Below are 26,108 nucleotides of genomic sequence, written 5' to 3' on the forward strand. Positions count from 1 at the left end.
ATTTAAAAAAACGTGTTCGTTGATTCATTTTTAACTTGTGTGACAATCACCGACAACGTTGCTGCCCACATCCACCTACTTGCATCGTAATGGATGAAAATAATACGTTTTATTCAAAGTAAACCGTTTCGAGCAAGGTTGTTTAACGGTCGTGCTTGTGGAATTTTCGTTTATCGTCTGCAATAAATGACGTGCGAATTAGACCAACACGTATGACTTTCGTTTATTAAAATCTTCCAGCAATAATAATATACTTATTCACGCAAATTCTGGCACAGATTTTAATAAACGATCACAAAAACCTTAATTTCCTTGTGCATATAAATGAACTCTCCGAACATTTTCATGTCGAGCCCGCTGAGTTTCTCGCCGGATCTTCTCAGTGGGTCGCGATTCCGATCCGATAGTAGATTCATTCGCGAAGCAATTGCTCTTGAGTTGTTAGGTCTCCTTCGGAGGCGCTCGGGCAGTTGTTAGCAAATCCCACCCTTCCTGGCTGAGCCTTTGCTCGCCCACCTGTCCTGGTGAAGCTGGAAAGGCCTCCGGGCCACCAGTAATCTTTCAATCAAAAAAGAAAAAAAAAAACATTTTTATGTTTCACTGGTGGTAGGACATCTTGTGAGTCCGCACGGGTAGGTACCACCACCTCGCCTATTTCTGCCTTGAAGCAGTAATGCGTTTCGGCTTGAAAGGCGGGGCAGCCGTTGTAACTATACTGAGACCTTAGAACTTATATCTCAAGGTGGGTGGCGCATTTACGTTGTAGATGTCTATGGGCTCCAGTAACCACTTAACAGCAGGTGGGCTGTGAGCTCGTCCACCCATCTAAGCAATAAAAAAAATATGTTTCATAGCTATTGTACGTACGTGCGTTCTGCAGAATTTTAATTAGTGGAACGAATTCGTTTGAACGCATTGTTTTTAAAATACGAATCTGTGGCAAATGATTTACTTTCTAATGGCTCGTGAACTGCCAGCTTAATTATCTAAAGGCACGCTTACAAAAAAAAAGGTCGTAGGTAAAGCCACAGTGGGAGCAGCCGAGTACAAAAGGGACCTCAGTGTCGGAGGGCCTGTAAATTGAATGTAAAGGAAACGGTTTTTTGTCGGCGATATTATTCGGCGACGCCAAGCCCGGGGCAGGTAGGGATCTGAGAAATTCTCGTAAGTTCGTGCACGGTTACTCTGATACTATCGCGGTAATACGAACGTTGCTATCTGTCGGTGACTGTTTGCACAAATACAGACGACGGTCTCACCGCCTCTCATACGTGACCATGTTAGAGTCCCGCGGTTTAAATACATTTTTTTTGTCTTAAATTTGTTTCATCGCGTCATGCCGATTCGTAGGATGGGATAGCTGTTCTTTAACATGACTGAAACTTCGACTATTTAATTGGTGGTACTTTGGGAATCACTTAACACGAATGGGCCGTGAGCACAACGGCCCATCAACTGCAATTGTTATTCAATATGTTGAGATGAATGATTCGAAGTATTGTGCGTTTTTTCCACTACAACTTTGTTTTTCTGAACGAAAAAAAAAACAATTGCAAACCGTGCATTAAAAAAATGGCTAGACCCTCGTCTTGTATTAATGGTATGTACCCTCTGTCTGGCCCAGACCTTGAATAACAAAGTCAGGTCAAACGAATTCATGTGCACAGACAGCTCTTTAATATTTATTATGTTTGAAAAACTTTGACACTGTTACGTGCGCGCCAGATGTTTACATAAATGTAAACTGAACATGTATCACATTTATCGATCCACCTATGAAAAAATTGCTGCGAGAGATACTTTTGTTTTCACTCGATAATTCGGTCTTGGTTCAATGGAAAAACCGAATTACAGGCCTATTTCTACCACAAAAAACGAATTGCCGGTATTCCGATAAAAAAAACTTTGACGCAATATGGGTGGCCGAACTCGTATTGCGTATGATTTCTAATGACCGCTAGCATGTGGTGAAATTTAAAGCCATTGACACAAAAAATACACAACGCTAAAATTAAATCAATTAAACTTTACAAAACAATGAATAACAACTATAAAAACTAAAACTAAACACTACAATTAAATTAATAAGTCAAAGTATTAGGTACCTACCTGCAAATTTATAGCACCGTAAAACGTTGATATATCACACCTTTAAAATTATAGACTCATTTTGAAATATTTGGATTTCGTCTTTAATTCAAAAATTGACCAAGAACGATCCTTTTCAGCGACTTTTAGTAATCAAATGACCATATAAGTATCTTATAAAAGAACAAAGCTATCTATAGGTCTCTTTCACTCTGTCCCCTTCCTCTACGTTTTTTCGGGTTGAGAACTTTAATGGATGTTTTCCAAAAAACACATTTTTTGAGTTGGGTCTTTATAATTCTAAAGGTGCGATATTTACAGTGTCCTATGTCCTAAAACAACAAATGTGTCTATTAACATTCGAACAATTGAACACGACCAATGCACAATTATGCTCATTACGCATCGACAAACATATGCAACGCTAAACAATGGTACATTACACGTACATACGTAGGTACTTTTACATGAATAGTTTCGACGTTATCTAACCGAATTTAGTTTACGCACGCGTTGCAAAATCGATTACTGAACTTGATACTGTTACTACTTTACCGATATCAAATAAGTGTACAAAATTTGATAAGATCGATAGAAATTGATGAATGAGTTGATTTATTTTCTAAAGAAAATCGATATTATTTGTTTGACATACAACTTATCAAAAGCGAGGCATCGCAAATTGAATAACCAAAGCGTCTTATTAGTCTAAAAATAATACCCTAACTTCCACCGAATACTTTAAATAACTAAAGTATATTTTAGATAACAGGCGAATTTCATTGTGTGTGTGTGTGTGAGTAATTCGGTGTACTGTGTTAATTATAAAAAGAATATTTTCTATGAATAACTACCTAATTGTAAAGCAGTAAAACTCTTTTTACCATATAACGATTAGCGTTATATTAAACATCTAGGGTAAGTTATATATTTAGCACCCACAAAAAGTAAATCCTTTTTTTGCTATTATAAAATATCGTACATTCAACTGTCGTGTGGCTCTAAAGCGAATTGCTTAGTCAATTCAAAATTAAGGTCACAACAACCTTTATTCACACTTTTGTGACACGTGCAAATTACGCCGCATGTGCATTTCTAGAAGCATCTCTTGTGACACAGATATTATATATTGACAGTAATAACTTAAAGATTGTTGAATTTTTCCATTGGCGTAGTACATAATTATGATTAATTCGTCTCGGATTAACGGGCTCTAAAAGTTATAAAAAAGAATTGGCTTTTATAATAAATATTACAATTCTTAACATTCTTAAAAAAATATTAATAAAGAGAAGAAAAAAAATTCAAGCGGCACTCCGTTGTTTTATTTGACGTAAATTACTATATACATACAAAAGTATTTGGTTAAATCAGGACGAGACTGAAAAAAGACAAAAAACAATTTAAATATTAAATAATATTTAACACCCAACTCAATTCTCAGACCAATAAGAAAAACATGTAAAAAATAGTCGGTCATTCCTGTCATAACAATTTTAGATTGGGGGTATATTCTCTGACCTAAACATTTACTGCAGGATCCAAAAAATAAATGAACTTTGAGAGCAAAAAACATCTAAGTAGTGTAAATAAAAATATATTTTTATAATATTTTCGTACGCATTAACTTGGCAATAACAGTAATTGTAGTAATTTGAATCTTAAATAAATTTACTAAACATCCTTAACGATCTGGTAAAACATCTTTAGGTTCTATAATTATGTTTACTTTAATTATTAACTAAATTATTTATATGAGTATTATTTGCTCTACCCTTTCAACATTTTATACGTAATTGTCAGTTATAAGAATTACCAGTGAAATATTGAAAAAAACTATCATAGTATCTAGTCAAGTTGTTACGGGCAATACTGAACTAGTATTATATGTTGCAGACTACTTTCACGATTTTGATATATGGCATTCCTTGGGGCATTGACCTCTTTCGGTCTTGATCTGAGTCTAGCCAGCAAATACAGGTATAACGCCTACGACAGCGGACATTTCCCCCTTTCTAATAAATCCCGAGACAAACGATTTCGTATTCACAACACAACAGTTTTCTCTGGAAAGGAAATATTTGCAATAAAATTACCGAAAATAACGTTCAATTCAACAAATGACAGTTTCAAGATTCTAAATTTATTATCCTGTCTCATAGCAGCGCTTGCACTAGTAGTAAGTTTCCTAGTAGTAATTAATCGTAAAAATCCTGTGGGCTGATACAATTAGTGAAGGGTTGGTTTTCAAAAAGGACAATATTTATTTTAAAGTTCAATTTAGAATAATCGTAAAAGACGTTTCGATCGTTTTGAACTTGTTCACTCACATTTTATATTCCATTCGAAATAGAGATGATTAAAAAACAACTTTTAATACCTAATGGTTAGGGGTATTTCGACAAAATATTAATAAATGTGATTTCCGAATCGTCTGTCACGTATGCGTGTTATTTCGGTTTGGAACTTTGTGTTTGTACTTATGTAGCTAAAAGTATCGAGAATGTGATATCTTTCGCCTTTCTTTGGATTTTCCAAACATAACATAAACATGAAAGCATATGTATTATGCAGTTATCGAAAAATATGTTTCTTTTCAAACACAATTCGCACGAACTATGCAGGTTCACGGCTTTACTGCGCATTACTAGAGGCACACAGCCCACGCACTGAGTGGGCATGTATCCTGATTGCCTTAACAATTCTTGTCCTGCAAAAATGACGTCCCCTAACGGATGGATATATTCCTCTTTATTTGCAAGACTCGTGTTTCCAGTTGTACAATTTAAAACATGAATTTCACGATGTACCTACCGTACGAAGGGAACTTACCGATTCAAAATATTAACACAAACACAATAAATAGCAGAATAGAAACGATATCGGAAAAAGAAGACAACAAAGCAACAATAAATACCCAAAGACATACAAAACCAGTTTCTGCATTATTAAATAAACATGATAACCATCATGATCGTGTTACATAAGAGTTATATTTATAACACGTATTGCTAACGATACACTTTTTCGTAAACGATTTGTTAATAACTGAAAGAGATGCAAAGAGCTCATGTGCACAGTTTTGGTGATCAATACTTTCATCACAATACGTTTAAATGTAGGTGTGTTTATCAACACTATCATAGAAGTGTCCGCAGTTTACATGATCCACTAGAAGATTCAGGGCTCCAACTGAATTGGTAAAGGCATATAGGTAATAGTTGTTCGAAGTGCTGAAATGTTATTTTACACGAAAATAACAAGTTAATATTGGTTATACACAATTTCGTAAACATTGTAATTTTCGCTTGGAATGTTTGTTTCCTGGGCGGTTCGCGGAATTGGCGGAGGTTCGTTTTCGTTGTGGCTATATCCGAATCTGTTTTCGAAGTACCGAAATTCATAATATCGCCACTTGCCAGTTTGCCATACGAAATGTAATATACAAATTATAAATTCATGTTAATTCCAATTGTCGCTTCAAATGATATGACATTGATAAAAGAAGTATCACGTGATTCTGATCACACTGTTAACAAAAAAAAACGTATATTGTTCAGTGGTAAACCAATACAATTTACAATTCAATGTTAACTGTAGATCCGTCTTTTATTATGTAAAACTAGAATGATCCTTCCACAACATCCTATATCTCGAAACTCGAATCAATAATTCAATTCGAATGTATAGGGGAAGAATTTAGACACACATAAAAATCTTTTGAATACGACTATAATCTCAACCCTAGCACCTTCTCAGAAATTCAATTGTTGCTTCCAATTGTAATAAAATATGCACCCCGATTTTAGATTATGTCAAACGTTTGAAATAAATTATCCCGTCGTGTAAAATGCCTAAATTTATTGGATAAAAGACTAAGATGTGCTGCCAGGCTAAATTGTCTGTGATTTATACTTAGTTTCGTGTCAATTGTGGTCAAAACCGTAGTATGGTTTTTATTGATAGAAAATGGTATTGAGTTTTGACGTTTAATAAACTAGTCGTGCGTTCGGCTTGAAGAACGGGTCTTCCTTACAACTCTATTAAGACTACGACCTAATGTTTCATAGTGAATGGTGATGTCTATGGTCTAGATCACAGATCATAGAAACACAGGAGATATGGCAAGGAGGCGTGGCGCTTGCGAACGCATCTGGCCTCAAAGCGGCTTGATGCCAGTTTCGGTCATTAGTCGAATGTCAACTTGCGACGTCTTCATTGCTTACGATTTTTAACAAAATGCCGCGTTGTTCAGTGATTGTTTGCAAAAATAACAGCTGTATTGTGAATTACAAGAAAGATAGCATCTCATTTCACACGTAAGTACTACAATATTATAGTTTATCATATTGAAATTACAGAATTCATTAAAAAATTTAGAAAAGCGATGATAGATCCCTTTTCATTAGGAACTAAAACCATTGCTTGCTTAGTACAAATGAATCGATGAATCGGCTGCTCTAATAGCGCAATGGATAATTTTTTTACTGATACTCTCACTCACACGATAGTTTCGTGAAGCGGCCGCTGTCGGCTTTTGTGTGTTAGGGTTGTCTGTTATTGTATTGTCTGTATTGTCGATATTTTATACGATCCTATTTAGTACGAATGATTATTTAAGATACAATTAATTATTTAAAAACCCAATTTGTTTCTATTTCTTGATTACTTCACCTAACTTTTATTGAATCAATAGCTAATGGCAATATAGGTAAATAGTAACTTCAGAAACTGAGCATTAAATAACTGATAAAACGTAAAATAAGTGTAGATAATGTGTTGGTTTTTAATATATTGTGGTATTCATGCATCATTCATATAATGATCATCATTTATACCATGCTTTTATTTTAAAACTTTAGCTATCCGAAAGATCCAAAGATAAAAGAAATGTGGATAAATGCGACAGGAAGGGGTCCAAGCTGGTTCCCAACAAAAAATCACACCATATGCTCGTCCCACTTTGAGCCAAAGTGCTTTCAACCATTGAAGAAAGTTCGTCGGCTCTTCGAATGGTCGGTCCCAACATTGAAGTTGCGTATGGTATTGATGAATTATATGGAACCTTCCACATCCAAAGTGTGCTTTTATTCTGAATTGGATAAAAAGGATCCTAATTTGGTAAGTTAAACTATTTTACAACATCAAAAACTTGTTTCTTTTTTTTAATATAAATATAAAACAAAGTAAGTTTTTTATATGAGAAATTATATAAATGCGGAATGTTTTCTTAATTACAGACGGTTGCTTTAAAACTTCCAACCGGAACCGAATCACAAAATCTCACTTGTGAAAAAAACGATAATTCGGAAAATACTGCTCCAACGTCTACAATATATGGTATCGATACAAACTTTAATGCTCGACAAAATAGCATTTTGGAACAAGAAAATCTGGAAAAAAATGATCTCATCGAAACACCTAGAAAGCGTAAATTACGCCAATTGATTTTGGTACAAGACAGTTTCATAAAAACACAAAAAATGCAAATCAGAAGGCTTCAAAAGAAAACCAGCCGTTATCAGAAAAAAATTGCTAATTTAAAGGACATTTTGAAAAACCTTAATGAAAAAAACTTCATTAGTGCTGATCACGTTACGCAATTAGAAAACATTGGAGTAACCGACCTTATCCAGCGTTATGAAAGAAATGTTTCATCGGGTCAAAGTACTAACCAGAAATATCCGCCTGCTTTAAGAATTTTTGCCACTACTCTTCACTTTTATTCGCCAAAGGCGTACGCGTATGTAAGAAAAAAATTCCAAACAGCTTTGCCTCATATTCGAACCATAAAAAAGTGGTACCAATCTATCGATGCTCAGCCTGGATTCACGCAAGAATCATTAAAAGCGATAAAACTTAAAACTGCCTGCACTAAACACAAATTGTTGTGTAATTTAGTTTTAGATGAAATGGCAATCAGACAGCATGTAGAGTGGGATGGAAAACAAATGCACGGGTATGTTGATATTTCTAATTCTGCAGAACAAGGGGATTGTTTACCCGAAGCCAAAGAAGTTCTTGTATTTTTAGTTACCGCAATTAATGGGGCTTGGAAAATACCAGTCGGGTATTTTCTCATTGACGGTGTCACAGGAGAACAACGGTCTAATCTTGTCAGACAATGTTTGGAATTATTAGAAGATACAGGTATTCAAGTTACCTCGATGACTTTTGACGGCTGTCCAGCCAATATCACCATGGCTAAGAAACTCGGATGTTCTTTTGAAGTTGAAAACTTAAAATCATATTTTGAGCACCCCGTTACTCGTCAACCTGTACATATTTTTCTCGATCCATGCCACATGCTGAAGCTATTGAGAAATGCTTTTGAATCATATGGATGTTTCATGGATGCTTCAAATAGGTGTATAAAATGGAGTCATCTAAAAAATCTGTATGACATTCAGGATAAAGAAAAACTGCACTTAGCAAATAAATTACGAAAAAGTCATATCTTTTTCAAGAACCAAAAAATGAAAGTTCGCTTAGCTTCGCAATTATTTAGCAACAGTGTTGCAGATGCCCTGAATTTTTGTTGTGAACTTCAAATCGCTGGTTTTGATGATGTAGAAGGCACTGTGGAATATCTAAAAACTATCAACAACTTGTTCGATGTGTTAAATTCAAGGCATATGGCCCAACTCCATTATAAAAAACCAGTTTGCCCAGGCAACAAAGACAAGGTATTTGAAACTTTAGAAAAGGCGAAACGGTGTCTAACATCTATAAAGCTTTCAGATGGTACAAAAGCTATCATTACACCCAGAAAAACCGGTTTTATTGGTTTATTAGTGTGCATAGAAAGCCTCAAGGCCTTGTATATACAACTAATTGAAAAGGACCAAAAACTTAAGTACATTCCGGCTTACAAAATCAGCCAAGATCATTTAGAGCTTATGTTTGGACATATACGGTCACATGGTGGATGCAGCACCAACCCAACGGCGCGACAGTTTCAAGCAATATATAAAAAGCTCTTGGTAAAGTCGGAGCTTAGAGATGTAGACCAGGGAAACTGTATAGCTCTTGAGGAGGTTTCTTTTTTGTCGTGCTCTTCAGCTGTCCAAAATATAAATCTGACAATCGAACCATGTAAGTTACACGAAGGTAATGACGAAGACGAGATGAGTTTATTATATGAACAAGCCGTATTTGATGAGGAAATCAGTATACTTGTACAAGATGTCACAGAATTTAGTAGCCAGGTAGTGTCATACATAGCTGGATTTATAGTTCATCGTTTGCTAAAATTGCTGAAGTGTGATACATGCTGTAGCGGTTTGATTGCAGATACAATTAATGACAAGCACCTCAAGTTAATAAAATTGAAGGATAAAGGCGGCCTTATATTTCCATCTAGTGACGTAATAACCATATGTAAACGGATGGAAGTAATAATAAAAACATATATTCTTTCATCTAATACCACGAAAATTTTATCAAAAAATATTAGACAAGAGCTCATGTCAAAATCTTTATCGCATTTTTTAGGTATGAATCTTTTTGAAAAAATTAATTTTCACCAATTTAATCAATCGCCAATGAATAACCATTTAATAATTCTTATAAAAGCCGTAATGGAAAAATATGTAAACATAAGATTACACTACTTAACTAAGAACGCTATACCTAAACTGTCTAAGCGGCAAGTTTTAAATAAATATTTACATTTTACTGGTCAATAAAATCCTTAACAATAAAATTCTTGCAGTTTTACTTGTGTTTCTCTTGATTCGAGAAGTTGATATCCTAACTGTTTCTTGGTAGTTAATATAATTAGTTAATATTCCAATTATGATAAAACTTCGCTTGTATAGAGTACCTACGGTCGAGGGAAACTCCGGTATAGTATTCAAGTCAATTTATTATTATTATTATAAGTATTATAGTCAATAAAATTTTAGGAGAGAGAGCAGATAATATAGTTAACTGAATTTTAATCGATACTTTTCTATGATTATCACTTAACATCACTAGTTGCATAACTTGCACATGTGTGTTTATTCAGAGTCCGTAGCTACAGGTAAATGCGCCGCCCTCTTTTTGCATGTGTTCTATTAATGAGTTTATTGGTGTTGCTGTAAGTTTCTTCGTGTGCGGGAGAAATATGAGCTCGTGTGCCGTTCTTACAATTTTTGGTTTTGTGTGAGTGAAGTAAGTGGGAGAAACGCGGAGACATCTGAACACGAATAATTTTTTGTACAAAGCTAATCTCCTTGTTTCTATGATCTGTGGTCTAGATCCCCTTGCCTTTCCTAATAAGGAAAAATTGTACCAAAAATTTTTTTTTTTATATTCTCCGATGACAACTTAGGTAATGTCAGGTGGGTCATGAACTAGGTATTCATAGAGCACTCACTTAAATCTCTTTTTAAAACTTTTTTCGAAAACGGATTTTACTAAAACCGAAAATCGTGTCGTTGGTATAACGCTATGGAACACGGAAGAACGTGTACCTTCTTTGTGCAGTCGACGGGAATAATCAAGAAACAGGTCGGGAATTATAGGAGAGGCCATAATAAGCGAAAATAACTGTGTACGTGCTTGAGGCGTCGCCATTTGCGGCATCGGACTTCTGCTAGGTATAGACGAGTTACCTTAGAAAGAAAGGTATTTGAAGCCCTGTCAAGATGAAAGCATTTTTTAAAGTTTTTGTTTCGTCTATTTTTCATCAAACAATATGAGTAAGCGCATCTGTACGTTTTTAAGAAAATATCATCCTAATTTGTTTACTGTGGATATAAAATAATTTACTAGGAACTAGAAATTCGTGAATACAGCTAGCCACACACATCAAAAGCCTAAAGTTTGATCTATATCTTACTATCGCTAAAATCGCTTTTATACGCGTCATAATTATTTTATTTGACTTGGATCCTCGATCGCTGTATTTAGATCAATTTAAATTAATTAAAAAATCTGTTTAAATTAGCCTCGTAGATATTTAAAATACATTACAAAAATATAATTTTCTTCAGTCGCGGACGATTAATTTGTTGTTGACATTTGAATTTTGTGCTAACTACCGTCAAATTTTCTAGTTATTTTTTTTTCACATTCACCTTTCTTTGCACACCTAAAGAATTAATATCAACTCCTGGACGATATCTAAACGAAAAAAAGGAAATGAGAATAATAAGCCTGAGATTAAATCGTAATTTAATAGTGGTTTTAACAATTTAAAATTTTCAATAATAATTGAACTCATGGATATTCGGCCTTACGTATTTAAGATGACATTTAAGATGATTTTTAGAAACAAAATAAATAGAACATTTTTTTTTTATTGCTTAGGTGGGTGGACGAGCTCACTGCCCACCTGGTGTTAAGTGGTTACTGGAGCCCATAGACAACATAAATGCGCCACCCACCTTGAGATATAAGTTCTAAAGTCCCAAGTTTAGTTACAACGGCTGCCCCCATCCTTCAAACCGAAACACATTACTGCTTCACGGCAGAAATAGGCAGGGTGGTGGTACCTATCCGCGCGGACTCACAAGAGGTCCTGCCACCAGTAAGTCAATTATGTTATGTTTTATTAATTCAATTATTTAAATATAGACGCTGTTTACTCATATAATGGAGGTGCATTATGATTGATTGCCTTGAGAGAGAGAGAGACACCTTGAGCGATATTTCAGTGTCACACGGTTTCATCACGCGTACACTTCGTACGACCGGCTGACGACCGGTCACGTGGATGTGAAAGGTTGCAAATAGAAAACCTTTGACATGTTACTTATCGATAAAATATTCCCTTAATTAAAGTCGTGTTTACAAACGCCTTCAATAAAACATACCGAGAACGGCAAACATTTCAATTACGATTTATGTAATGTTCATTGATTTAAATTTATCAACCTATTTACAAATAACAGTGTTATAGAAGTGGTTTTTCTTCAATTGCTCTACGTTTACGGGCATCGCTGCTTCATTGGTTTCATGCTGGTAGCTCTATGTTTGTTAACCCTTATTAAACTAAAATTTTATATTTCTAAAGCATTAATTCTGAAACAAAAATTCTAGTACCTGCATTTCGCATATTTCTGATACGGTTTGAGGGGTGGGTGTCAGCCATTTTACAATAATATTATTTTTTCACATGTCAAGGTGACAGTTTTCATACTATATGTATATATTTGCTCCGGTATCCACTTAACACCAGATACGCTGTTAGACCGTGCAGCCACCGATGCCACATTTAAAAAAAAATAAAAAAAAATGTTAGCAAGCTTAAATGGGTTCGTGTTGCGATATTAGTGCGTTGAATGAAGGATGCCCACTTGTCCCCCCAAAAGTACTCTTGACAAGATTTTACAAGTATGCTTCGTTTTCAAAGAACAACTCAACAACCTCTTCATTTCTTAAAGCTCCACTTCGTTCAAATAAAATTTTGCAAGACGACGAAGTTCTGATAAAACTCTTATTTGTCACTAGGTTATATAGAAAGAAATTAGCAACTAGTTAAGTAGGGACATTTTTAAACGATCCCTAAGGTAAAGAAAACTTTATGAACATATCAACAAACAACAGAACAGATAAACATTCAACATAAAACTCAGCAAACGACTTCTTCTCTCCACTTTAAACTAATGTACGTCTTATAGTCGAACTATCTTTATGAAACTATCAATGGACTCCTTGTTGGTAGCCTGGGAAAGTCGCTTATAAATACGAGATAACATCAGAAAACAAACAGCTCTTTTTCAGCGTAATCAATGCCTTATGGCCCGTGATTTATATAAAATGAATCGAGGTCATCCAGTACAAATCGTAAATGATTTATTAGAAGCGATAAGATCTCTCTTATCTGTTCATATTATGGTATTTAATGATCAAAAAAAATGTTGGTATTATTTAAAATCTAATTTATTTTAACTTTAAAGAAATCTGGTATAACTCAAATAATACCTATGATACGAAGAGGAAATGCGAATACACTTAAAAAGTACGAATGAGCTTAAAACACATTTAGCTATCTACAATACCCTCATATTTTGAAATCGCAATTGAAATTTTGTAGGTACTTATTTCTCAACATGTACAATAAATAGATTTCAATATTTTATTCATTAACAATTTAAGCTTTACTTATTTTTTCTATGAATACAATGCGTATAGCAGTTTGGAAAAAAATATTTAAAAAAAGTCGGAAATTTCAAAGGTTTGAAATGTTTTTTTTTGTCTTTAATGAACATGGCAACAAAAAATTTGCCTGTTTGCTTTGTGGAACAAGTTTTTATGAATCAAACGCAACACGTGCTTTCTCTTAAATATCTTATTTATTACTAAATATATGTATGTAAATTAATAATTTAGTAATATCACGTACATTAAAAATTGCTCTATGTAGTTGTATATTTACGAAAATATAAAATTGAAAGTCATCGTAATTTCACAAAATTAGTTAAATAAAATATGAATCTATATAGTTATACAAATATTGTTATCTTAAAAAAAGTAGCTTGAGTCGCGAAATGCACACTACAATAACGCGTCAAACATTTTATTTATTTTATACATTTAATATTTACAAATGCACGTGATATCAGCAATGCAGATAATTTATTATCTGTGAATGTCAACGGTTGTGTATATTTTTTATCAATTAACTACGTTTCAGTTAAATCTTAAATTGCCTTTAAATTACTTAATTTACTCTAGTAAATTTTGTATTATGTATTAGTGTTTTATTTTTATTTTTATTATTGTTATTGTTTAGATTGTAAATTGATTAGATTGTATTCTTCTACCCACTCATATAAAGCTTTCCTTCGTTAAGAACGGTTAGCTGGTAGAAAACTCAATTGTTGAGTTAAGCTCGCCATTTTTTTTATCTTATCGCAATTACTGTAATAGAGCAAGAGCCCGCGACAGCCAGACCTTCGTTATTTTATAAAAGCTGAAAGTTTCTCTGTGTATGTCTCCAACACAGGTTAGAACGACCCGCGATTATAGAGTTCCGATTGTGGTTACTTGGGCAGGTAGCAGGCAGTAAAGGTATATAAAATAGTACCTTAAATTCGTTAAAGTATAAAGGTTTTTTTTTTTTAATATTTACTCCAGAATATCTTTAGAAATCACGATATCCGTTGCCGGACACTTTTTCCAGTTGTTACCCCCTGCCAGACACCCTTAAACTGTAATAAATTTTAATTATACTTTCGTTATACTATAAAAGCTAAATTTTATATATGTTACTTAGGGACTTATAAAAATATGTTACCCCAATAGCCGGACAGTTTTAATGGTTCTTACATCTTGCCAGACACATTGAGAGGCCGCTGTAGGTGCGAGCGCGAGGTAGCAACTGTTCAAGCGGGTGTGAGCGAGATAGAGTGCTTAGTCTATTGTGATCTTTTACTGCACATCAGCTGTCGTTTATAGGATTTATCCGTTCTAAGCAGTGATATCGAGGCGCTACTCGGCATGGGAAGCTCTTTCATTCTGGCGGGCGACCTAAATTGTAAACACATCAGGTGGAACTCACACACCACAACCCCGAATGGCAGGCGGCTCGACGCGTTAGTCGATGATCTCGCCTTCGATATCATAGCTCCGCTAACCCCGACTCACTACCCGCTAAATATCGCGCATCGCCCGGATGTACTCGACATAGCGTTATTAAAAAACGTAACTCTGCGCTTACACTCGATCGAAGTAGTTTTACAGTTAGATTCAGACCACCGCCCCGTCATTATGAAGCTCGGTCGCGCTCCCGATTCCGTTACCGTCACGAGGACTGTGGTGGATTGGCACACGCTGGGCATTAGCCTGGCTGAATCTGATCCAGCATCGCTCCCGTTTAGCCCGGACTCTACCCCGTCTCCTCAGGATACCGCTGAAGCCATAGACATCTTAACGTCACACATCACCTCGACATTAGATAGGTCATCGAAGCAAGTTGTGGCGGAGGACTTCCTTCACCGCTTCAAATTGCCCGACGATATTAGGGAACTCCTTAGAGCTAAGAACGCTTCGATCCGTACCTACGATAGGTATCCTACAGTGGAAAATCGTACTCGAATGCGTGCCCTACAACGCGACGTAAAGTCTCGCATCGCCGAAGTCCGAGATGCCAGATGGTCTGATTTCTTAGAAGGACTCGCGCCCTCTCAAAGGTCTTACTACCGCTTAACTCGTACTCTCAAATCGGATACGGTAGTAGCTATGCCCCCCTCGTAGGCCCCTCAGGCCGACTCGATAGTTCAATATCGACGACAATGAGGAAAATTATAAGAACGATTAAATATTTTTCTTTGACATGTAATATTTTGTTTGTACTTTATAATATTAAAATAACCTTTTTTATTTTCTATAATATTGCTATGAACATAATAAAATAATTTTTTTATTGGATATCTTAAAAGATCACAATAGACTAAGCACTCTATCTCGCTCACACCCGCTTGAACAGTTGCTACCTCGCGCTCGCACCTACAGCGGGCTGTCAATGTGTCTGGCAAGATGTAAGAACCATTAAAACTGTCCGGCTCTTGGGGTAACATATTTTTATAAGTCCCTAAGTAACATATATAAAATTTAGCTTTTATAGTATAACGAAAGTATAATTAAAATTTATTAAAGTTTAAGGGTGTCTGGCAGGGGGTAACAACTGGAAAAAGTGTCCGGCAACGGATATCATGATTTCTAAAGATATTCTGGACTAAATATTAAAAAAAAGACCTTTATACTTTAACGAATTTAAGGTACTATTTTATATACCTTTACTGCCTGTTACCTGCCCAAGTAACCACAATCGGAACTCTATAATCGCGGGTCGTTCTTACCTGTGTTGGAGACATACACAGAGAAACTTTCAGCTTTTATAAAATAACGAAGGTCTGGCTGTCGCGGGCTCTTGGGCCATAATATTAACTGTGTGTACAATAAAGAATAAATAATTTTTCTTTTCATGAGTTTGAATTTTTCATTTTGAGTTCAATAAATTTATCTGTGATTGACGGGTTCTTTTAATTTGGTCTTTCTTTTAAATTTTTACCATTTAAAATCGAAAATAAAAGCTCGTTCTTAATTATTATTTACACTTAATACTACATATTATTGGTGATTTATTTTGTAAGAAGGGATTATTTGTGGCGTTTCCAGCTCAAGCAAAACGGATGGGTGTACTCGGGAGTTCATCTAGAAGGAGGAAATTTAGTAACAACTGCCCGATCGCCTCTTAGAGAGCAGTAATAACTGATGGAGAGGTGCTTCGGGAATAAATCTACAACCGGACCAGATCTGCAAAGATCCAACGAGAAACTCAGAAGACTGATGATATGAAGGAAGCGTCACGTCGAAATTTTCAATGAGTGAGGTCTCATATGCTTCTAGCGCTAGAACTAGAAGAATCCAACAGCAACGATAGCGGGTTATTTAGATCTAGTCCATCCATCATTTCATGTCTAGGACGTCAACGGTGGCTGTTACCTGAGTCGGGTCAGATATCGCTATTAAAGAATTATCATGTTTCATTGTTGTCATGAAGAAGCGTTCCAGCGCTGTCTTCATACAGCCACGGAATTATTATTAGGTGAGCGTTCAATGTTCGTATTGTACCGATCACAATGACTCTTGTAGCGCCCTATCTACTTAATAGCCTATGACCCGTTTGAAGCGAACACACCTTTTATGACACGATTAAAACAACTACGTTTTAGTAACAATAGGTAATTTTAAGAGATATCGCGGATAACGTGGACAAAAACAGACTCAATTAAAGGCTTTTGGTAACAAAGATTAGTTACTAACATATTTTAGTAAGGTTATAATACACATTGAAACACTTAAATTTATCGGGCACTCATTTACGTCCGCTTCTATCTATGAAGGTAGTAGGGTCATCCTTTTATGAAACTTAGGTTTAGAGGATCTTGAGGATCTAGGAATATTGTAAAAGAAGAAATTTTTAAGCGACGCGGGCGACATTTTTGTATCTGATTATGTCATTCCAGAACATTCCTATAAGTATTTTGGAGTCGTCGTGGCCTAAAGGATAAGACGTCCGGTGCATTCTTATGTAGCGATGCACCGGTGTTCGTATCCCGCTGGCAAGTGGCAATTTTTATAATAAAATAAGTGTTCACGATTGACTTCGGACACGGTGAAGGAATAACATCGTGTAATAAAAATCAAACCCGCAAAATTATAGTTTGCGCAATTACTGGTGGTAGGACATCTTGTGTCCGCACGGGTAGGTACCACCGGCCCTGCTTATTTCTGCCGTGAAGTAGTAATGCGTTTCGGTTTGAAGGGCGGGGCAGCCATTGTACTGTTAAAAGTGAGACACTTATGTTACTTATTCACTTAGATTTACTTACACTCATGTCTCAAGGTGGGTGGCGGCATTTACGTTGTAGGTGTCTATGGGCTCCGGTAACCACTTAACACCAGGTGGACCGTGAGCTCGTCCACCCATATAAACATTTAAAAAAAGTATTGTGTATAGAGCTATTATAATTTTTAATGAGGATTTGGGTTCGTGGCGCACTTCAATCAAAGCGGTCACTGGGCATATAGATACCATATATTATACTTGATGCCGTCGCCCACTTAAAATTTAATATTGAAGTCTTAATTGTATCGGTGAAAAGATGGTCTACCCTTCAAATCAAATCAAAGTTAAATTCTTTCGGTCAGAGTTAAACTTTCATTAATCAAAACCAAAGAGGAACGTAGTTTTTCTTGATTTTAAATTACCGAAATCATAAATTCAGTATGATTACGACGTGACTGCGACTTAGAGAGCAGTACGCACGTTAATTGTTAAAAATTTGCAATAATGATGATAGGCATGCCGAATGATGCCGGTAGGCAGCGGCTTGGTTCTGCCCCTGGCATTGCTGAAGTCCATGGGCGACGGTAACCACTCACCATCAGGTGGGCCGTATACTCGTCTGCCTACAAGGGAAATTAAAAAAAAAAAGCTGGCAGTTTTTTTTTTCGGAATCTAATTTAGCAACCACACCTAGATGTCCTATTTGTTTGCCTCGTGAATAATGCCGTAATCAGTCGCGCGTTACGTCATTCATTATTGTCTGTTTTACATTAAGTAGGCTGTTTGTACACTCACGATACGAAGAGTGAGCTTGTGCTTAAATAGACTGTGAGGCCCATTTAACTTAGCGACTTCGTTGCGCTCTATCCTGGAAAAAGAACCGATTTTGGCGATGACAACTGAGCATCCAATTACATGGATGTTGCGTATAATAGTTTGGCAGGGACCATCGTTTCCATTTCACCTGCTAACAATTATTATTTTTCAGTTTCATCCATCGATTAGGTGAGCTCTCGGGGCTTAAACTGGCGAATTTACGAATACTAACCCTTTGCTAACAAATTATGCGTTCCCTTTTTTATCTGGTCTTTGAGCTGAAAAGTCGGCCTGTTGTATCTGGAGATGGGCTGAGTTACTAAGTTTGCAGTCTCTGTTTGCTATAAGGTCTAGTACCACAAGGTAAATATATAGATGAAGCGACTGTGGTCAAAAGGGCAAGAAGTGATTTTCTAATACCGGCATAGTGACATCGCTTGATCCGATGTCTTATCCCTTAGGCAACGACAATTTCAAGGCCCATTCGTAGATACTTATCTTCTTTTAATATAACGTTAAAGAATGATTTTTTTAATTGAATAATTTCTCTATAATGACGTAAAATTTAAACAGCTTGTGTATGTATCCACGTGTTATTGATTTTGGAACGTATTTAAATAATTATCATGAAATCCTAATGATTTTTTTTCAGTAAGGCCATTTATTTATTGCTCTAAATGGGCAGTTGACCTAACGGTACACTTATTATTATGTCGGTACCGAAGCCTCTTAAACAACAGAAACGACCTTGAGTCCAGGAAGTCCTAATTTTCTCATACGACCCAATTTTAATGCCAGAACGAAGCACTACTTCGCGGCAGAAACAGATAAGATGGCGGTACCAACGCGAGCGATTTCTCAATAAAGTAATGTAATAGGGTTCGGAGCGAGAGATATTAAACTAAAACTGAGCAAACTATGGTTAAATGAATTTCTAATAAAGTAATTTAACAAAACACGAGCTGATAACGGTTGACTGCTCTCCGGAAATTGAGCAATTCGGTAAAAGTATGTTGACACGGTTTTTGTGGATGCACATTATGACATTTAAATGAACCATGACATTTACAACAAAATCAAAACTCTCAAATTATTACTGAAGACCGTGAAGACTATAAAATTGTTTTAACAATCACTAAGGAACACTAAAAAAAAATGTAAGGCGAAATGCTATTTTCTGATTATTAACACAAGTAATGTTATTCTACACGTATTACGGGCTCAGAACTGCGAATTTCGCCTCAAATTCCAAACTGTCAACTAATTAGTTCATGATTTATGACAACTTGGTAAAGGCAAGATAAGATTTAATAAATATGACCAACACACGATGAAAAAACAATTTTCTTATAGAACGATGAAAACACAAATCGGTACAGAAAACATATTTGTTTGGGTGTAGAATGAGATAACCTGAAACAATCAGACCCGTACAACGAAAACGTTCTACTATTGAAGTCGTTGCATTTTAGTAAAACCACATCGCAATCCACCTGGTGTTAAGTGGTTACTGGAACCCATAGACATCTACAACGTAAACGCGCCACCCACCATAAGATATGAGTTCTAAAGTCTCAGTATAATTACAACGGCTGCCCCGCCCTTCAAACCGAAACGCATTACTGCTTCACCGCAGAAATATTTGGTAATAGTTTATCTATTTAAAATACAATCTCTTCTTATCCTATTGCAATTTGTATTACCTGACATTATTCATCGGGCAAAGACCTATTGACACGATTTTTTTGCTCTGAACTCGATCGGTATCTTGATACGGATTCGCGAACGAAATTATTTCATGTAGACCCGCCGTGAAAGTACCCAGCTTTCTCTCTTCAATGAAAACGTTAAATAATTTAACCGGGTACGCAAAATGCAAGGTGAAGTCGGCGCCAATTCATGTTTTTCAATGACATATAAGCGCGGAAATGAGTTACAGAAATAAATTAATTATTCAACCTAAATATTCTATAACATATTCTAAAGATATTTCTTCTATTTCTCTGATAAATTTGTTAAATTTTTATGTTGTGTTTAAGTTTGCATATGATTATATATGTATGTGAATATACGCGTATATGATAGTGATTATATATAGATATATGTGTAAATTTCATATTATTATCATATAATATTGTGTACGTTGTTGTATGTTATATATATATATATATGCCGTGTATGTGGTTGGTTGTATGTAATATTATTATCAATTTGGTTATTTTCGCAATAAGTAATGCACCTACCACAGGACTCTCTACACCACCCTTGGTTGACTGGTAGAGAATGCCTCAGGCATTAAGTCCGCCATTGTACCTTTGTGAATGAAGTTGAATAAATAAATAAATAATATGTTGAGTGTTGTAAGATTTTGTGATCTGTATTACATATCCTGGTTCCTAGCGATGCTTATCAGAAAGTTGTTCGGTGAAATAGATCGTATCAAATGCAAATAAAGTTGAATTATGTTCGGTACTGACGTTCACGGACTTTTTGAATTCCTTGAAAACGTGATAACCATAAATCATCGTCCACGCTCAAATACATAAGAGATACAATCCGCGTCATATTATTTACACGAATTTATCGTAAGTAAATAGTTTGTGTCAACTTTGAAGGTCTTCCAAGGACATTCAAGTTACGTTCAAACGATATAGCACTTCATTTTCTTTCGTGTTGAGTAGAAAATTGCAGATATCATAACCAAATATGAACGATAACGTTACTAAACATATTTAATTATTGACATCATTCATACATATTATTAATCGCATGAGAACAATGAAGAATTCATTTTAATAATGAATATTCCTTCGACAGTATGTTTGTACATAATTACCGGCCATTTTGTATTAAAATGATGTTCTTATTTTATTATTTTGACATTTCTCAATTACTTTCGTATTTACTTAAGAACAGGGAATTTCACTTAAACAAAAATTGGTACACTAAAAATTTCATTGAAAAATAATTAAGATTCCTTGTAGAGAGATATTTAACGATGCATAGCGCACATTGTCCGAACGAACTTGCACAGTATTATTTAATGTGTGACCTAATCGTGACTTCACCAACCTTACAGCTACTTACAGACAGATTAGAGCGTTTAATCCGGTTGTTATCGTGCCAAGTGATACACTAAAGGCAAAGGAACATGGGAATTGTGACAGAAAACGATTTACGCGTTTTATTAAATGACTTTAGAACTGAACTTCCCAACAAATGCAAACATATCGTTATCTGATTGTGTCGGTGTTGCCACGCACCGATCCAAACCCACAAAATATAATCTAGAAAGAATACGTCATAAATACAATAATAGAACATCTTAAAATGATCTTGTATTTTCATTAGCATAGAATAAATAAATCATTAACCACAAATAATACATAAAAATCAGCAACTGTGGAATAATTTGTTTCGTCGTTATCTAAATGTGTAATCTACGTGATTATATTCGTGCAAGAAATCCAAAATGTTATCTGAATGTGAATGAACGAGTGATTTCTAGAATTAAAAAATAATAATTCGAACGATTACAAAAGACCGAACACGGTCATTGAATCGGTGTTGTCCGATCTTTTATTGCTGTAATTTAACTTTTCGTTCCGATTCAATGACGGAAAAATTGTTTTTTTTTCTTTTCTTCGTCTGGGAACCGCGTCTAGACAATGCGACTCGTAACATTACAGTTGTTACAGTTACACAGATGTTACGATTTTATATTCTATTTTTGCATCTATATCTCGCATAGTCGATTACAAAATAAATTACGAAATACTTTTTAAAATTAAACCGGTTAATTTATTCCGTGAATCTAGCGAACAGAGAATAGATGGCTGACAAACGTCGAAAACGGTGATCGTCATGCTTTGTATATAAGGTCGTTGATATTCTATTAGCTTCGTAGTGGAGTTCCGTTGTAAATTATATTTCATCTAAACATCTGTGCATGCGTTTTACTATGCACATGTGTCCAATTAATCTTTTTCATTGCTACCGAAGAATCTATAAAGCTATGACAAAATATTTTTATATAGTGACTAGTTGAGTTTTATAAGACTGGCTGTTCGTTTAAAATCCGTTCTTATTTCAAAAACTCTTAAAAAACGTATATTCTTTAATATAGTTTTTAATGAAATTAAATTGAACTTGCAAAATTATTCAACGCCGGTGGTCCAAGGTTATGGTTATAAAACCATGCCACTATTGGTTGCACTTACTTACCGACTTCAATTAACTGTGGTAATTTTACATGACGTCTCCAGGTCGGAGGCGTGGGAATCATAATTGAAAGGAGACATACATTATGCATAATACACAAAACTGCAACATCGTTTACAGTAATAAGTGAAAATGAAACAAAAAACTTCAAATCGATTTCTTATGTAACTGAAAAATATAATTGCACTTGAATAATTAAAATTAAATCGAGAACTACACAACAGTTTTAGTGACGTGCAAATTTTATTCAAATACATAAAAACAAATTTATTTGGACTTCAGAATTGAGTAAAGGTGTACGTACGGTAATTTGCAAAAGATTAAACACGTGCACTGAAAGATTCACACAAGATCAAGAAGAAGAAAAAAAGCACTGCTGTAGGTAGTCAACCAAAACGATGTAAACCTTGAAAACAGGTTATCATCACGAACGCTAGAAAAATACTATGAAATCCGACCGGCTGATATATAATTACTTAAATTACAATTTATGTTTAAGACAAAAAAAACCTAATTACACATAAAACTGGTGCCGCGTAAAAATTACGCGTCCTCGTGGATAGGTCGTAACTACCCGTAGTTAATAGAAGAATTAAAAAAAATCGTACTACTTACAGAATACACGTAATAACACGTATTTAAATAACGTATTACCGTGACTCGCTACTAAAATTTGTCAATAAAAAAAATTAAATATACGTACCGAATGATGTAGTGCAAAATGATAGCAAAATCGTTTTTTTTTCTTTCTTTCTTGTCGCTTCGTTCGATCGGGTTTTTATTTAGCTAAAGTTCCGGTTTGTGTCCAGGTACACTCACTGTCGCACTGTCACTTTCCTTCGAGGCACCGCCGACTTTTTATAAAGTTGTCACGCCAAGGTCTGAAAGTTCATAACACGTTGTTTCTCGACGGTGGATCGGCGCGGACTGGCCGGTTTCCCTCGCGTAGCTACCCGGCCACCGGTGTCGGCGACGATACACAGTTCTGTGCGACAACCGAGACTAGATACAGAATAGGGGCGTGCGAAAACAAATCGTGGGTGCCTGTACACAAATACTACTCTAGAATCTAAAATGTCTAACGCAGAAGCTATTAATCAGTATATAAGTCCAAGGTTTCCTAAGGGTGGTCAAGATGATTTAATCATTTAAACTGCATAATGTTTTTATTTTTAATTTTTAATAACAACTTTTCGAATAATACTAACAAAAAAATGTTTTGAAACATTAAAATTTCGAGGTTATAATTAACGTAATTAAATACGAGATTTGAACTAGGTAAATATTTCGTAAAACATTTGAATTTGGACACAAAACAAAATGTCTCTTCATAAAATCAACACAGTGCACAGTGTCGCAGCTGGAATACGCCATTAACACAATTCAAGATCATACGACTATCGTGCCACCACGCTATTCGTAGTAGTGCCTTTTACTGAATTCAGGTTTTTTTAAGAGGTGTGGTTACGTCCGCGTCGTCCGCACGTCAGTTCGTTGCGTTTGATTACGGGCATGTTATTAGACAATATTGACTACATATACCGGCTACATGATCGTGTAATCATCACAATAACTCCTCGTTTCGGGAGGCAAAAAATTTAATTGGTCAATTTCTATTATCTTCATGGTGGTCGTATTTTTGATTTTGTTTAATATTTTATGTGTTATATTTTATTTTATGTTATCGTTCTGTATTAAAAGTGCCTTGCTAATTCGAATACAATTTAAAATATTGTGCAACTTCTAATGTCTCTGTTTACTTAAGTAATCTCCACAATGGCTGAAGCATGTCGATTAAAATATATTAAATACAAAAATTCAGTGATGTATTGAAACAACAATTTAGATTACATTTCATTATAGTATTTACGTAATTAAAAAAAAAATAGGGGAACATATTTACTTGCTATTCTTTTTTTATTTTTTTTGGTTGCTGAACCCCTTGAGGTCCTATGCTTGCTGCAGGATTACCACCAACACCAACACCCATACCCTGTAAAATTGAAAAACCACACAATTTATAAAAATAAAATTTATAGTGATGATTATAGATTCATTTTTTTTATTGCTTAGATGGGTGGACGAGCTCACAGCCCACCTGGTGTTAAGTGGTTACTGGAGCCCATAGACATCTGCAACGTAAATGCGCCACACACCTTGAGACATAAGTTCTAAGGTCTCAATATAGTTACAACTGCTGCCCCACCCTTCAAACCGAAACGCATTACTGCTTCACGGCAGAAATAAACGGGGCGGTGGTACCTACCCGTGCAGACTCACAAGAGGTCCTACCACCAGTAAAAATAATGAATGCTTCGCAAAATAATGAAATACCCATAGACCCAATAAGTTTCTCGTCGGATTGTCTTGGGTCGTGATTCCGCTCCGGTAGTAGATTCAGCGAAGCACTGCTCTTGCCGGGGCCAGTGTTAGTAATTCTCTCAAGTTGAGCCTGTGAGTTCACCTACCAGTCCGGGCGAAGTTGGAACAGCCCCTTAAGCTAGCAAAAAATTATATTAAATAGTATTTTTACATAATACATATTTATAATATTTTTTATGTACAATATAACAAAGTAACAATATAAAACATATATCTGTTCTACATTACTATTAAAATTACATTAAATTATTATTTATAAGATCGGTCCTTGAGAACAAATACAGTGGCAAAGAAAATGAAAAATAATTATCTAAAAATTATATTATCATATTCCCACTTCGAATAGAACACGTCAGGGACAAAAACAGCCCGGAAAGAATGACCCCTGTGTTCCCGCATAATGACTTCAAAACCTTCCCTTTTCAAGGATTTTATATTATTAATTCATCTCGTTCCCATGTTTTACTGGTATAAGGGCGTCTTGGGAGCTCGCACCTCAACTCTATTTAATTTTGAATATGTGCATATAGTATCCAAACTTTAGCTTAATTAAGTACCAAATGGATAACAATTTCGTGCATGATACTGCTGTAACAGTTTTTCTCTTTCCGCTGCCGAAACGTGGGTATTTCGTAAAACTGAACACACTCAAAGCGTCTAGTATTGTAGAACGAAGCGTAGAATATCGTAGACAAAATTAAGGATCAAATTTACGTATTTTTTGGTTGTCTAAGATGGGCCCAGACGGTACAGTGTGCTTAATGCGAGTCTTTTGAGTTCTCGGTTGCGTAAAAGTTAACTCAAGTTCGTATGCAGCCTATCTGTCGAGATTTGGTTGAAGTTCGCATGGAATTAACGACAGTCCGGCTTCTTCAATCTCGTTTTTCCCTGTCTTATCGTTGGTAGCCTCAGGAGATATTCCAACTACGCGCGAACGCGAAACGTGTGATTGTCTTGCGAATGACGACGCCTGTACCGATCAGTACACAAACCACTTTTTTACCATAAATTGATCAAAATGCCATAAAAAAATGAGCAATCCCATAGCTGAGAACTTAATAAGATACGCAAAGAATCAGACGGAAAGATTCAGAATTGTTTCGTTAATTGTTTATGTAATCTTGAAAGAGTTCTTCATTCAATTTGTCATTTTAAAAGTCTTAAGCTAATCCGTTGTAAAACTCATCCCGCGGTAACTGTATCTTGTGACGGCTCACAAATAACACGACGTAATAACTTAAGATTGTTAATAAATAAAAAAATGTGCTCCTATTCTGTTTCTGTTTACGATTCGAAAGTTTTTTTATAGAGGTCA

At 35.3% G+C, this 26,108-nt stretch overlaps 1 protein-coding gene across 2 annotated transcripts in view; it reads right to left on the reverse strand.

Moving 5' to 3' along the window:
- LOC101737461 (protein windpipe) overlaps nt 1-23,913 on the reverse strand; it is a 61,244-nt gene extending 37,331 nt beyond the window's left edge. For both annotated transcript variants that reach the window (XM_004932296.3, XM_012695709.4), the window contains exon 1: nt 23,115-23,913. The gene's annotated coding sequence lies outside the window, so the exon portion shown is untranslated. The remainder of the gene's footprint in view (nt 1-23,114) is intronic.
- Nucleotides 23,914-26,108: the final 2,195 nt, after the last annotated feature.

The sequence above is a fragment of the Bombyx mori genome, chromosome 5, assembly GCF_030269925.1.
Source record: "Bombyx mori chromosome 5, ASM3026992v2".
Taxonomy (NCBI): Eukaryota; Metazoa; Arthropoda; class Insecta; order Lepidoptera; family Bombycidae; genus Bombyx; species Bombyx mori.